The 12,341-nt window shown below is 43.5% G+C and overlaps 1 long non-coding RNA gene across 1 annotated transcript; it reads left to right on the forward strand.

Annotated features, from left to right (window-relative positions):
• The first annotated feature begins 1,294 nt into the window (after positions 1-1,294).
• On the forward strand, positions 1,295-12,341 carry LOC142906543 (uncharacterized). Its single transcript, XR_012930352.1, has 3 exons — positions 1,295-1,424; positions 7,187-7,298; positions 8,668-12,341. It is a non-coding gene; the product is annotated as an uncharacterized LOC142906543 (long non-coding RNA).

Raw genomic sequence — 12,341 nt, forward strand, 5'->3', positions numbered from 1 at the left:
AGAAAAATCAACGTATATCAACGCTGTGCGCGCAAAAATCCCAGCGGGATGCAAGTCAAACAACAACAACCATAAGACATATTCTTAGTTTTTTCGGTAAAGTCGTTGGTCGAAACGTCGTGAGAATTTTTTATTGTTTTATATATATTGTATTATTTTGTTGTTTCCCTTCAACGTGACTTTACCGAAAAAAACTAAGAATATGAATTACTGCAGTCACGAAAGCTTTAAATCAAAATTTAACCATAAGACAATTTAGATGAAAGTTACCCGTCCAACTCTGTACTACAACAAACAAACACGGCTCAACCAAAAACGTTTTCCAAGTCACCAAAATAAAGCTATGAGAGCAATGTGATCATAGGAACTGTGATTCAAATTGAACAATGAACGGCGCATACGGTTCAGCTTTTCACTTTATTTATTTTGCTAGAGCCCTGTGAGCCATTCGGCTCTTGAATCGGGTGCACCCGCAACAAACAAACGAAAACAAAAACAAAAACACGAACAAGAAAGGCGTTTTAAAGCGACCACGTGTGTTGACTGTGCAAAACAGAAAATCCATGGCGGGGGGGGGGGGGAAAATGTAACATGTCGGAGCGTGTTTGAGTGCCTCGTCGGTTACCTGCTGCGTCCTTGACGCGCCGTGAGTGATACGAAACACCGCTGGAGCTGCGCACCTTGAATCTAAAGAAAACAAATCTCAATTGACAACTCATTTATCGAGAAGGGAGGAGGAGGAGGATGAGGAGGATGAGGGAGGGCGGTGAATTTGCTGACTCTTCCTTGGGAGGGGGGGGGGCTCGTCCATAAATGACGTCACGCGCCTAGGGGGGCCGGGGGTGGGGGGGTGGTGGTCAGACATTTGTGACGATGTGTGACGAGGGAGGGTGGGGGCAGGAGGTTGAGAAATGTGACGTCACATCAAAATGCGCGCTACAATGACAATAGTTTAAAGCGATTTGAAGCATGTTTTATTATTATTTTTTTGGCGGGGGGGGAGGGGCAGAGCTTTGTGACGTCATATTTGAGGGAGGGGGGGGGGTGGTCTGACTTTTTGTGACGCCGTGTGACGATGGGGGGAGAGGGGGGAGGGGGTCAAAAATCGTCCAAAAGCGCGTGACGTCATTTATGGACGACCCCAGAGACCTTTTAACAGACCGCGTTGCAACCGACGCTGACTTTGGGCTCGGCCACGCATGACGCACCCCTCCACCCCACCCCACCCGTAAAGGAATTGTGGCGATTTCTCGGAAGAACTTTTAAAAAAAAATAACAACCTCCCACCCCCCCCCCACCACCACCACCCCGCGATTTCATTGCCTCGCTCGCCCTTTCTCCCTCTCTCTTCGCGGGGTGGTTTGATTGTAACAAAGCTTGCGAGGGAAGAAGAGAGAGAGGGAGACAAGAAACGGCGTTAACCGGTATGAGAGTGCACGAATTTCAGTAAGGTGTAGTGGTGTAGTGTAGCATGTAGTGTATAGTGCAGTGTACGCTTGTTGGACTTCTTCCTTCGCGCCGCAGTGCGTAGGCGCGCAGGGGTAGGGCCGACAAACTAACACGACAACAACAATAAGAAAAAAACGAGTTTAAAATTAAGTATAGTGGTGTAGCGTATAGTGTAGTGTATGTTGTCATGTGTTGTAGTGTATAGTGTTGTGTGTAGTGTAGTGTGTAGTGTAGTGTGTAGTGTATGTTGTCATGTGTTGTAGTGTATAGTGTAGTGTGTAGTGTAGTGTGTAGTGTAGTGTATGTTGTCATGTGTTGTAGTGTATAGTGTAGTGTGTAGTGTAGTGTAGTGTGTAGTGTGTAGTGCATGTTGTCATGTGTTGTAGTGTATAGTGTAGTGTGTAGTGTAGTGTGTAGTGTAGTGTGTAGTGTAGTGTCTAGTGTAGTATATAGTGTAGTGTATAGTGTAGTGTTTATAGTGTAGTGTGTAGTGTAGTGTGTAGTGTAGTGTCTAGTGTAGTATATAGTGTAGTGTATAGTGTAGTGTAGTGTGTAGTGTATGTTGTCATGTGTTGTAGTGTATAGTGTAGTGTGTAGTGTAGTGTGTAGTGTAGTGTGTAGTGTAGTGTATGTTGTCATGTGTTGTAGTGTATAGTGTAGTGTGTAGTGTAGTGTGTAGTGTAGTGTGTAGTGTATGTTGTCATGTGTTGTAGTGTGTAGTGTAGTGTGTAGTGTAGTGTGTAGTGTAGTGTGTAGTGTATGTTGTCATGTGTTGTAGTGTATAGTGTAGTGTGTAGTGTAGTGTGTAGTGTAGTGTGTAGTGTAGTGTATGTTGTCATGTGTTGTAGTGTATAGTGTAGTGTGTAGTGTAGTGTGTAGTGTAGTGTGTAGTGTATGTTGTCATGTGTTGTAGTGTGTAGTGTAGTGTGTAGTGTAGTGTGTAGTGTAGTGTGTAGTGTATGTTGTCATGTGTTGTAGTGTATAGTGTAGTGTGTAGTGTAGTGTGTAGTGTAGTGTATGTTGTCATGTGTTGTAGTGTATAGTGTAGTGTGTAGTGTAGTGTGTAGTGTAGTGTGTAGTGTATGTTGTCATGTGTTGTAGTGTATAGTGTAGTGTGTAGTGTAGTGTGTAGTGTAGTGTGTAGTGTATGTTGTCATGTGTTGTAGTGTATAGTGTAGTGTGTAGTGTAGTGTGTAGTGTAGTGTATGTTGTCATGTGTTGTAGTGTATAGTGTAGTGTGTAGTGTAGTGTGTAGTGTGTAGTGTATGTTGTCATGTGTTGTAGTGTATAGTGTAGTGTGTAGTGTAGTGTGTAGTGTAGTGTGTAGTGTATGTTGTCATGTGTTGTAGTGTGTAGTGTAGTGTGTAGTGTATAGTGTAGTGTGTAGTGTATGTTGTCATGTGTTGTAGTGTATAGTGTAGCGTGTAGTGTAGTGTGTAGTGTAGTGTAGTGTGTAGTGTATGTTGTCATGTGTTGTAGTGTATAGTGTAGCGTATAGTTTGTGTTTTGAACTTCTTCTTTTGCACCATACGTAGCCAACCACGCTCATCGGAGGTGCAGGGGGAATGACAACAAACTAAACTAAACACAACAACAAGCAGCACCAGTAGTTCTAAGGAAATTAGTTTTCAATTCAGTATAGTGGTGTAGTATATAGTAAATCTTGATTTAAAGCTTTCGTGACTGCAGTAATTCATAATCTTAGTTCTTTCGGTAAAGTCACGTTGACGGGAAACAATAAAATAATAAAATATATATGAAACAATAAAAATTCTCACGACGTTTCGACCATAACACAAACGGTCGTCTTCAGGTGTGTCGGTTCGCATTAATTTATTTATTTTGAAACGGTGTACTTATTTATTTATAACACTAAAACGTTAGCGCCACGCGCAGCGATTTGGCAGTTTATTTAGGACTAGTCCATCTATGTTCTGAAAAGAGGAGATCATTGTTATACTTCAGTAGGCTCACATGACATTGACTTTTCCAAGAAAGAGGTTCTTTGTAAGCCATCTGGCTGCCATGAGAGATTCGTTCATGAGGCTATCCACATATACAAGCACAGAGACAATTTCAACCGAGAAGATGGATTCTGGCTTAGCAATCATTGGAAGGATTAGATAAACCATTTCAGGTCTTAATTGATTGTTCACGCTTACAGTGGCTTTCAGACAGCATACATTAATTTTTCGTCTCCCGCCTCCTCTTTTCAGAACATAGATGGACTCGTCCTTCTAAATAAACTACCAAATCGCTGCGCGTGGCGCTAACGTTTTTTTAAATAAATAAATACACCGTTTAAAAATAAATAAATTTATGCAAACCGACACACCTGATGACGACCGTTTGTGTTATGGTCGAAACGTCGTGAGAATTGTTATTGTTGTATATATATTTTATTATTTTATTGTTTCCCTTCAACGTGATTTTACCGAAAGAACTAAGAATAGTATATAGTATAGTGTATAGTATGTATGTATGTTGAAGTTCTTTCCCACCGTAGTCGAGTGTATAGTCTAGTGTGTTGCAGTTTATTGTGTTGTGTATCGCATAGTGTATTGTCGTGTACAGTGTAATATGTATGGTATGTCGAACATTTTTTGCATCGTATACAGCCAATCATGTTAATCGAAGGTGTGGGGGAAGTTTGCAGAAAAGATACACAGCAGACGCTCGATTATCCGCGCTAATGACGGATAATCCAACAAAGATATTCATTTTCCGCGGATCTCTATGCCAAAAACCACTAATGTAGGTATAAATTATGATTATGTGAAAAAAGTTGAGTTTGCTAATGAACAAAACTAAAATTTGTAGTCAGGAATGTATTGGTGTATTACAGAAGTGCGTACAAAAAACACACGCACTCACTTAAGCAGGTTTTAAAATGTACGTCATTTATATCACGTTTCTGATTAAAATTTAAAACAACAACAATAACACGCTTCTGTTCCTCTGCCATTGCACAGTTTCGCAAATAAAAAAAAAACTCGCAAAAATAAACGATCGGATAAATCACTCAGAAAGAAGCGGAACTGACGATTTTGATCGTTACTCTTTCGATTTAGAAGGAATCCTAATGATCGACCGATCGACGATGCGCGTGCTCAGTGATGATGACACTTGCCTGGCTCCCGCCCAGCAGAAGACTCGGCCCCACTGAGTGACTGACAGCAACAGAGCCACGCCCAATCAGCATCCATCAAACTCCGCCCCACCCACTGTTGTAGAGATGTGGCAACTACTGTACTGTAGAGGCGACCGTGCGGATTTCGAATCAACCGGAGCAACATATTTGGTCTGTTTAATCACGTGACTTGTAATAAACATTTCACAATAATAACAATGCATCGCTGTTTTTGGATAAACTGCATGCGTGGATAATCGAGAGCCTACTGTATTAAATAAGTACCAAAAAAATACAATTAAGATACCCCCCCCCCCAAAAAAAAAAGATTACTATCAATTTTAAATAATTTACATACGTTTTTACAGAGTACCCATCGGACATGAGGGGCAGAGCTTGCATCTACAGAGGGTAGCGCAGAAACGTCTGTACTTGGCAAGTCTACTGACGTGGAAGCCTGACTGCACGGAATAATAACGACCAACATTTTTAAGGCGCGACCCATTCAAGGATCTCAGCGCGCCCCTGCATATACACGGCGCAATGTCCAGAGTCCGCTGGGTCATCGTACATGGGAAGCGTAGGCCGGGCGAAACGGGCGTGAGCCTTCAGAGAAGACCTAAGCAAGGTTGAGTGACCCGCGCGCCCGTCTGACCACGGGTGACAAAGGGCGTTCCGTAGTTGTTGGCTCGGCGCATGCAGAGGCTCAGTTCTCGGCACGTGGAGCCGATGTACGTTTGGCGGATCGTAGAGGTTCGTGACGGGGCGTGCGAGTGAAACCGAATGTTGACTTTTAAAACGGTGCAAGGCCATTCAAGGCCCTCGTATGTTAGCAGCAACGCTTTAAATTGGACCCTACATTCAATTGCAAGCCAATTACAGAGATTTTTGCTACAGGGGCATGACGTGCTCACGGAATGGGGTTTCGCTTGAGCATCCTGGCGGCCGCGTTCTGCACCAGCTGCAGTCGGCCCAATAGGTCACAGACTGGTGACGTAAGACACAGGGGCGAGGATCGACAGGGGAAAATGATTTGAGGCCGGATTTCATCGCGTCTGGTAGAAGCAAGCAAATCCGCTACACGACCAATCTGAACATCTTAAGGGCATGCGTGTTGAGCACAGCGTTGCATGCCCGAGAGACATTGAACACGACTGACAGATGAGATGTTGGGGCTGGAACTGCATTGGCTGCAGAAGGACTGGCTTGGCTGCCGAGTCTAGGCATTTCGCTACACCCGCTGTAACATGAAGCTTAGCTGCGTACGCGATCAATAAACTTTGATTTGATTGATTGATACACTACACTGCACAATACACGACTATGATGTGCCACTACTTGAGCCATATTGGCACGAGACAGAAGAGGAAAGTGAGGAAATGTAGCAGTGGACAGCTCCTACTACTACTAGGCTGCTATCTGCCCATGGATTGTGATGATGATGAACTACACTTTACACTACACTATTATACACTCCGCTATATACTAGATTATACACTACTATACACTACACTATTATAAACTATGTTATACACTATACTATACGCTACTACACACTGCACTATACAATACCAAACACTACACTTATACACTACGCTATACACGACTATACACTACACTTTACACTACACTCCATAATATATATAAGGAACGAAACAGTAAGACTTCTCCACAAATCTAGCTGTCGCCTTATGAAGCTAGTTGCAATTACTGGTGAAACGTCGTACTCAGATTCTAAATGTTGTGGCTTGGCTCTCCAACACACCGGTGTGCTGTACCAGTATACTACACCATAAACTACACTACTATACACTACACTATACACTAGTGCTGTACTAGTATACTACACTATACACTACACTATACACTAGTGCTGTACTAGTATACTACACTATACACTACACTATACACTACACTACACATTAGTGCTGTACTAGTGGCGAATGGGCACGTTCTGTTTACGTGACAACCCTTACTAGTTGGCTGTGTCGGGTGGTGGCGGGCTTTAACGACACATTTATATATTTACGCGATCTAACCCAAAAACCTCTATCATGGATGATATTGGTCGCGAAAGCCTACGTGTAAAAACATACACTACACTATACACTACTATACAGTGCACCATATACTACTATACACTACACTTATACACGACGCTATATAATACACTATATACTACACTATTATACACTACACTATACACTGCACTGCTATACACTATTATACACTATACACTACACTATACACTACACTATTATACACTACATAATACACTATTATACACTGCACTATACACTACACTATTATACACTACGCCATGCCCAAACTACCCGCGTTCTTTTTGTTTAAATTTTCCCTCCGAGACAACGTCGGTCGTGAATCGACGCATCCTCAAATCGAATGTTGTCGGTTCCTCAATTCACTGGCGACGTAACGATGGAGGACTCGCCGTCTGGACAGTCCTGCGCGTCGATCGACACTACACTATATACACTACATTATACACTACATTATACACTACATTATACACTACATTATACACTAGTGCACCGCCTCATTAACGTCGTGCGCGAGCACCGCGCCCATCTGCCTCCGGTTGTGCAGACTCCATGGAAATGGAAAACATTAATGAGGTGTGGAATATGCTTGAAGAATCAGAGAGAAGAGTCGTTGTCCAAGTGAAAAATAACTCGAAGTACAAGCTGGAAAAGCCATCGTAAGTATCGTACTTGAGTCTTAAGTATGGTGGTGAGATGTTAACTATATTGCCTGGTGTACAGGAGGTCGTGGGTTTGATCAGCCTGCATATTTGGAGTTTAGAGTTTGCGTGTCTCCTTTTTTTTACGACCAGAGGCAACAAGATGCTCGGTGTAGTCGGCACTTTGCTTCGTTCATCATTTCGGTTTTTTTTTCAATGCTTTGCTTTATGTGCCCCCCCCCCCTTTTTAAATGAAAGATTTCACAACAGATCTTACGCTCTGCTCTCCTCCTTCTTACCCCTTCCCTCTCTCTGTACCCCCTCTCTCTACCCACCTCTCTCTCTCTACCCCCTCTCTCCCTCCCCTATGTCTATGTCCCCCCCTGTTTTCTATGTAATTTTTTTACGACAAGTTCTGCATCTGCACGCAGCCCTTCTCGCAGTTCTACGGCCTCCGACGGGTAGCTTAGATCTGCATGCAGAGCTCTCTGTCATCTGCCACCGAGCACGCGGCCCTCCTCCAGCGCCCACCGCTCCTTGAAGGCCGGCACGGCGTGGGTCAGCCGTGCATGGCGGAACTCCAGCCACACCCCCTGGCTCAGACCAGAGCGCGGAAGATGCCCAGGCGTGTCTCTCGCTCTCTCTCTCCCCGTGGTCGTGTGAATTGTTTTCCGCGTCTTCCGGATTTTCCCTCCACATTTAGAATCGACCTCACGTGTTTGGAGTATTTGGCTGCTCTAAAAATGTCCAAAAATGATAAGCCCAATTCGTTGAGCCATCATTTGTGATCGCCAGGTCGCTTCTGAGAAAGAGCAACATAACTCAATGGGCCCTTACCTGGTAAGATAAAAAAAATTTTTTTACAGTTTTTACAGTTGCGTAAAGCTATTCCAATGACTCTGTATTCTACTGTGTTTTCAAGTAATGCATTTGCACTGTTGGTATATGTTGTTAGTGGCCCTCAGTGCAAGGCCCCACAGGCCACTGGCGGCCCCGGGTGGCCTAGTGCGGCCCCTGACAAGTACACAAAGAGCGAGGACACCGCCCCATCATCATCATCAGCATCATCATCGTGCTGCTGTCAAACCCAACCCAATGATTTGACGACAAACTCATATTTACGCGATCTAACCCAAGGAAAACCTTTCGCGTGGATACAAAATCGTCCGCGAAAGCCTCCCTACGTGTCGAAACGTTCCAACAAACTCGGCGTAACGGCAACACGATCCACAGGGCCCTTGGGAAGTCGAGGCTGGACGAGCCTTGCAAAAAAGCTAAAGAGGAGTCACATATTGTTGGGATTGGATGGATGAATGAGTTTTCGACCGTACATTTTCTTTGTGACCCCCTCCCCCCCGCCCGCCCCCCACAACCCCATCCATACCAGGGTCTTCATGAAAACCGGTCGCGCCCAATATGTTCCCAAATCGGCAGTCGAGTGCGGGAAGTCAATCCTGTTCGGATTCCGCAAGAGCAAGGTCCAAGCGATGGGATGCCACGGCCTTCTGGGTCTTTGCTTCAGCGGCACGGACGAGTACGTCGTGCTGATGTTCAGGAATCCCCTGCATTACATGCCGAGGAAGTACGCCGTGTCCGTCGAGAACTTCGAGGGCCTCCCCCACATCGGCCGAATCACCTTCAACGAAATGACCAGGCCGCGAAGCCACGTGTCCGCTAGTTACGCCACAAATTACGCGGGCGCCGTCTCCAAGGTTAGATGCGAGACGCTGGGAGTCAGCGTCACTGTGTCCATGACGGATTCGGTCGATTCGATCGTCTACGTGACTGTGGACAACGTGTAGGCCTCACATTCAGAATCAATCGGAGTCGTCTGTATGTCGACTTGGAGGAATCCGATGGAGTTGTGAAGCTCTTTTGTCACCGATGTCCAGGTCGGGGTGGGTCAGCGAGTTACAATAGCAAACGATGCAAAATAAAAAAAAAACGATAGGAGTGCAAAATATAAAAAGGTAATCAAGTTACTAAATACAAATGAAGTCCAGTAGACTCTCAATTATCCGCACGTGCGGTTTATCCGATTTGCGGATTTACCACGCACCTTCGATTTTGACGTAGACTCAGTAACTCATGAATTTCCTCAAGCCATAATTGAGTTCCTCCGGCTCATCTGAATTCCACGCGTTCGCCCTCTACAGTACAGTAGTTGCCATATCTCTACAACAGTGGGTGGGGCCGAGTTTTATGGATGCTGATTGGGCGTGGCTCTGCTGCTTTCATTCACTCAGTGGGGCCGAGTTTTCTGCTGGGCGGGAGAGAGGGAAGTTTAATTCTCATCGATTGGATGCGTTCTCAATCGAAAGACTAACAATCGAAATCGTCGGCTGTGCTTCACTTTGGGTGGCATGCAGATCCGCGGAAAGAGTTTTTATTTTTGGATTGATTGCCCGCCATTTTGAATAGTCCGTGCACATAATCGAGAATCTTACTCTATACAACTCCGATTTTTCAACACTAAAGGCAAGCTTGGGCAAGGCAGCAAAATAACAACAACGGTGGCAGACCACAACAAGGTAACCCTCAATAAAATTGCACGTTAAAATTAGGCCATCGCTACACGGGTGGGGGGGGGGGGGCAGGGGGAGCAATGATTAAAAAAATTACCGATCGCATTCGCAGATGTGGCTGCATCCAGCACTAATCTCCTGCTTGAGGATATATTTTGAAGGAAGGTTCTCGATGTAAAGGAATAAAACAAAGAGCTCTCTCTACAGTAATGTTGCTGTGTTAGTTACACCTGATGACGGAAGCTTGTGTTGCCTCCGAAACGTCGTGATTTAATCAACTTTATTTTTTTTATTTAAAGCTTTCGTGATTGCAGGGATTCATATTCTTGGTTCTTTCGGTAAAGTCACGTAGAAGGGAAACAATACAATAATAAAAATATGTTATTGTTTTATATATTTATTATTTTATTGTTTCCCTTCTACGTGACTTTACCGAAAGAACCAAAGAGTATAAAAACAGGGTTGTTGTTCCAAAACGTTGCCGTTGCTGCAAAAGGCAAAGGCTTTTTGTCACCCATCCCATATCTTGTTCTAGGGATAGTTCATGGGCAGTCAAGACGGACGTGTTCGGTCTGTTGGGTTTGACAATGGTGATAATAAATTATCTTAGTATAGCCCAGATTTGTCAATGATGATTTTATGGATGAACATGGCCCGGTGTAGATGTCTTCTTGCATCAAGCGACGAGAGATTGGATTTGAAGCAGAGGTCACAATGGTTGTTCCTGTTTGGTGCAACCGGTGCAAATCGAAGAGCAAGAATGATGAAGCGGGTTTAGTCTGTCGAGTGATTCATTAGCAGCTGATCTGTAAGCAGCGCCGCCGTAGTCAAACAGTGATAGAATAATAGCTTCAACAACGGAAATACAATGTTTGTTTGTGTATACAAAATCCTATTTTTAACTTGATCAAAAGTTTTGAATCAATCAATGAACCCAAGTATTTAAAGCACTCTGTTCATTGATGTTGTTTCTAATATCCGCAACAGGTGAAGGGAATGAAACTGTATTTCTATTTGAGGAAGGACCATGATCTTCGTTTGTTTGGGAATTTCGGGGCGATTTCAGTAATGACAATTGATATTGAATTAAATGTAACGAGAGCAAAATTGAATCCAGCACGGAACCTTGTGCAAATACCCTTTGTTGTTCTCACGATGTTAGCGCCTGTTGAGAAGGGCCTGACAGGTGTAGCTCTTAAACCATTCCGTTGTACCGTCTGAAGATGTTCGTTGACAAAGTCTTGCGAGTGGAATATCGTGTTGCATTATATTGTTTCCAAATCTTACTAAATCTTGTTCGATTTGATGCGCTTCTCCATCTCTCTTTGTCTCCCCTACATGCTAAGGCCTCGGCACAGAGACCCTATCTCTCTGTGCTCCATACGTGTGTCTCTCTTTGTGTCGCTGTGTTAACTCCCTCCACTTAGGTGTCTGTATATATATCCGCGGTTCTGTGTTTCCTCTCTCACTCTTAAATTTAGCTCTTCTGTGCCTGATGATGATCGCTTGTGTTGCAATCGAAACGTCGTATGCTATTATGTAATTTTATTATTATTTCTTATTTCTACGTGACTTTACCGAGAAAACCAAAGAGTGGAATATCGTGGTCAACGGTGTCCAAAGGCTCTTAACAAGTCGCGGATTAGTGCACAGCTGTGGCGCCATTTATCCAGATTACCGAAGAGGAAATGTAAAGACATCCCCCATGGCTCTGGTGGTGCAGTAAATCCTCACGGAAACCAGAATGCTTACTGTGCATGAGATTGCCACTTTTTTATATATATAGAAGTTTGTGATTTAAGCATGTTTCCGAATATTTTCGTAACTGGTGAAAGAAGAGAGATTGGTCTACAATTATTAGGGTCTTATTTTTAGTTTTTTCGGTAAAGTCACGTTGAAGGGAAACAACAAAATAATAAAATATATATAAAACAATAAAAAATTCTCACGACGTTTCGACCATACGACCGTCTTGAAGACGACCGTTTGAGTTATGGTCGAAACGTCGTGAGAATTTTTTTATTGTTTTATATATATTTTATTATTTTGTTGTTTCCCTTCAACGTGACTTTACCGAAAAAACTAAGAATATGAATTACTGCAGTCACGAAAGCTTTAAATCAAAATGTATTAGGGTCTTGTTTAAAATATATATACTGGACACGTACGAGCAGATTTCCACTCGAGTGGAAATGTACCTTGGGTAATCGAGAGGTTAAAAATATGTGTGAGAGGGGTTTATGGATGAGATCTGCCACAGCAATAAGTGCAGGCAAGCTCGTCTTTTCCCGTGGATGATGATGATGATGGTAATTTTAATTGATTGATTTAATATATTTTTTCAGCACGTCCATTTCAGATATGGGACATCGCGAGAGATAGGGACGATGACTTTCACACATTTAAAGGGTCGGTGTGTGAAGAGGAAGAAGTGGGTGATGTGAACGGTGGTGTATTTGGATGCATTTTACTCTGGTGTGTTTTGTCAAACGTATGACCCGCTGATCCAAGATGAGAAGTAAATCCACTCACAATG

The sequence above is a fragment of the Petromyzon marinus genome, chromosome 66 (assembly GCF_048934315.1).
Source record: "Petromyzon marinus isolate PM22_M1 ecotype Great Lakes invasive population chromosome 66, UKy_Petmar_22M1.pri1.0, whole genome shotgun sequence".
Lineage (NCBI taxonomy): Eukaryota > Metazoa > Chordata > Hyperoartia > Petromyzontiformes > Petromyzontidae > Petromyzon > Petromyzon marinus.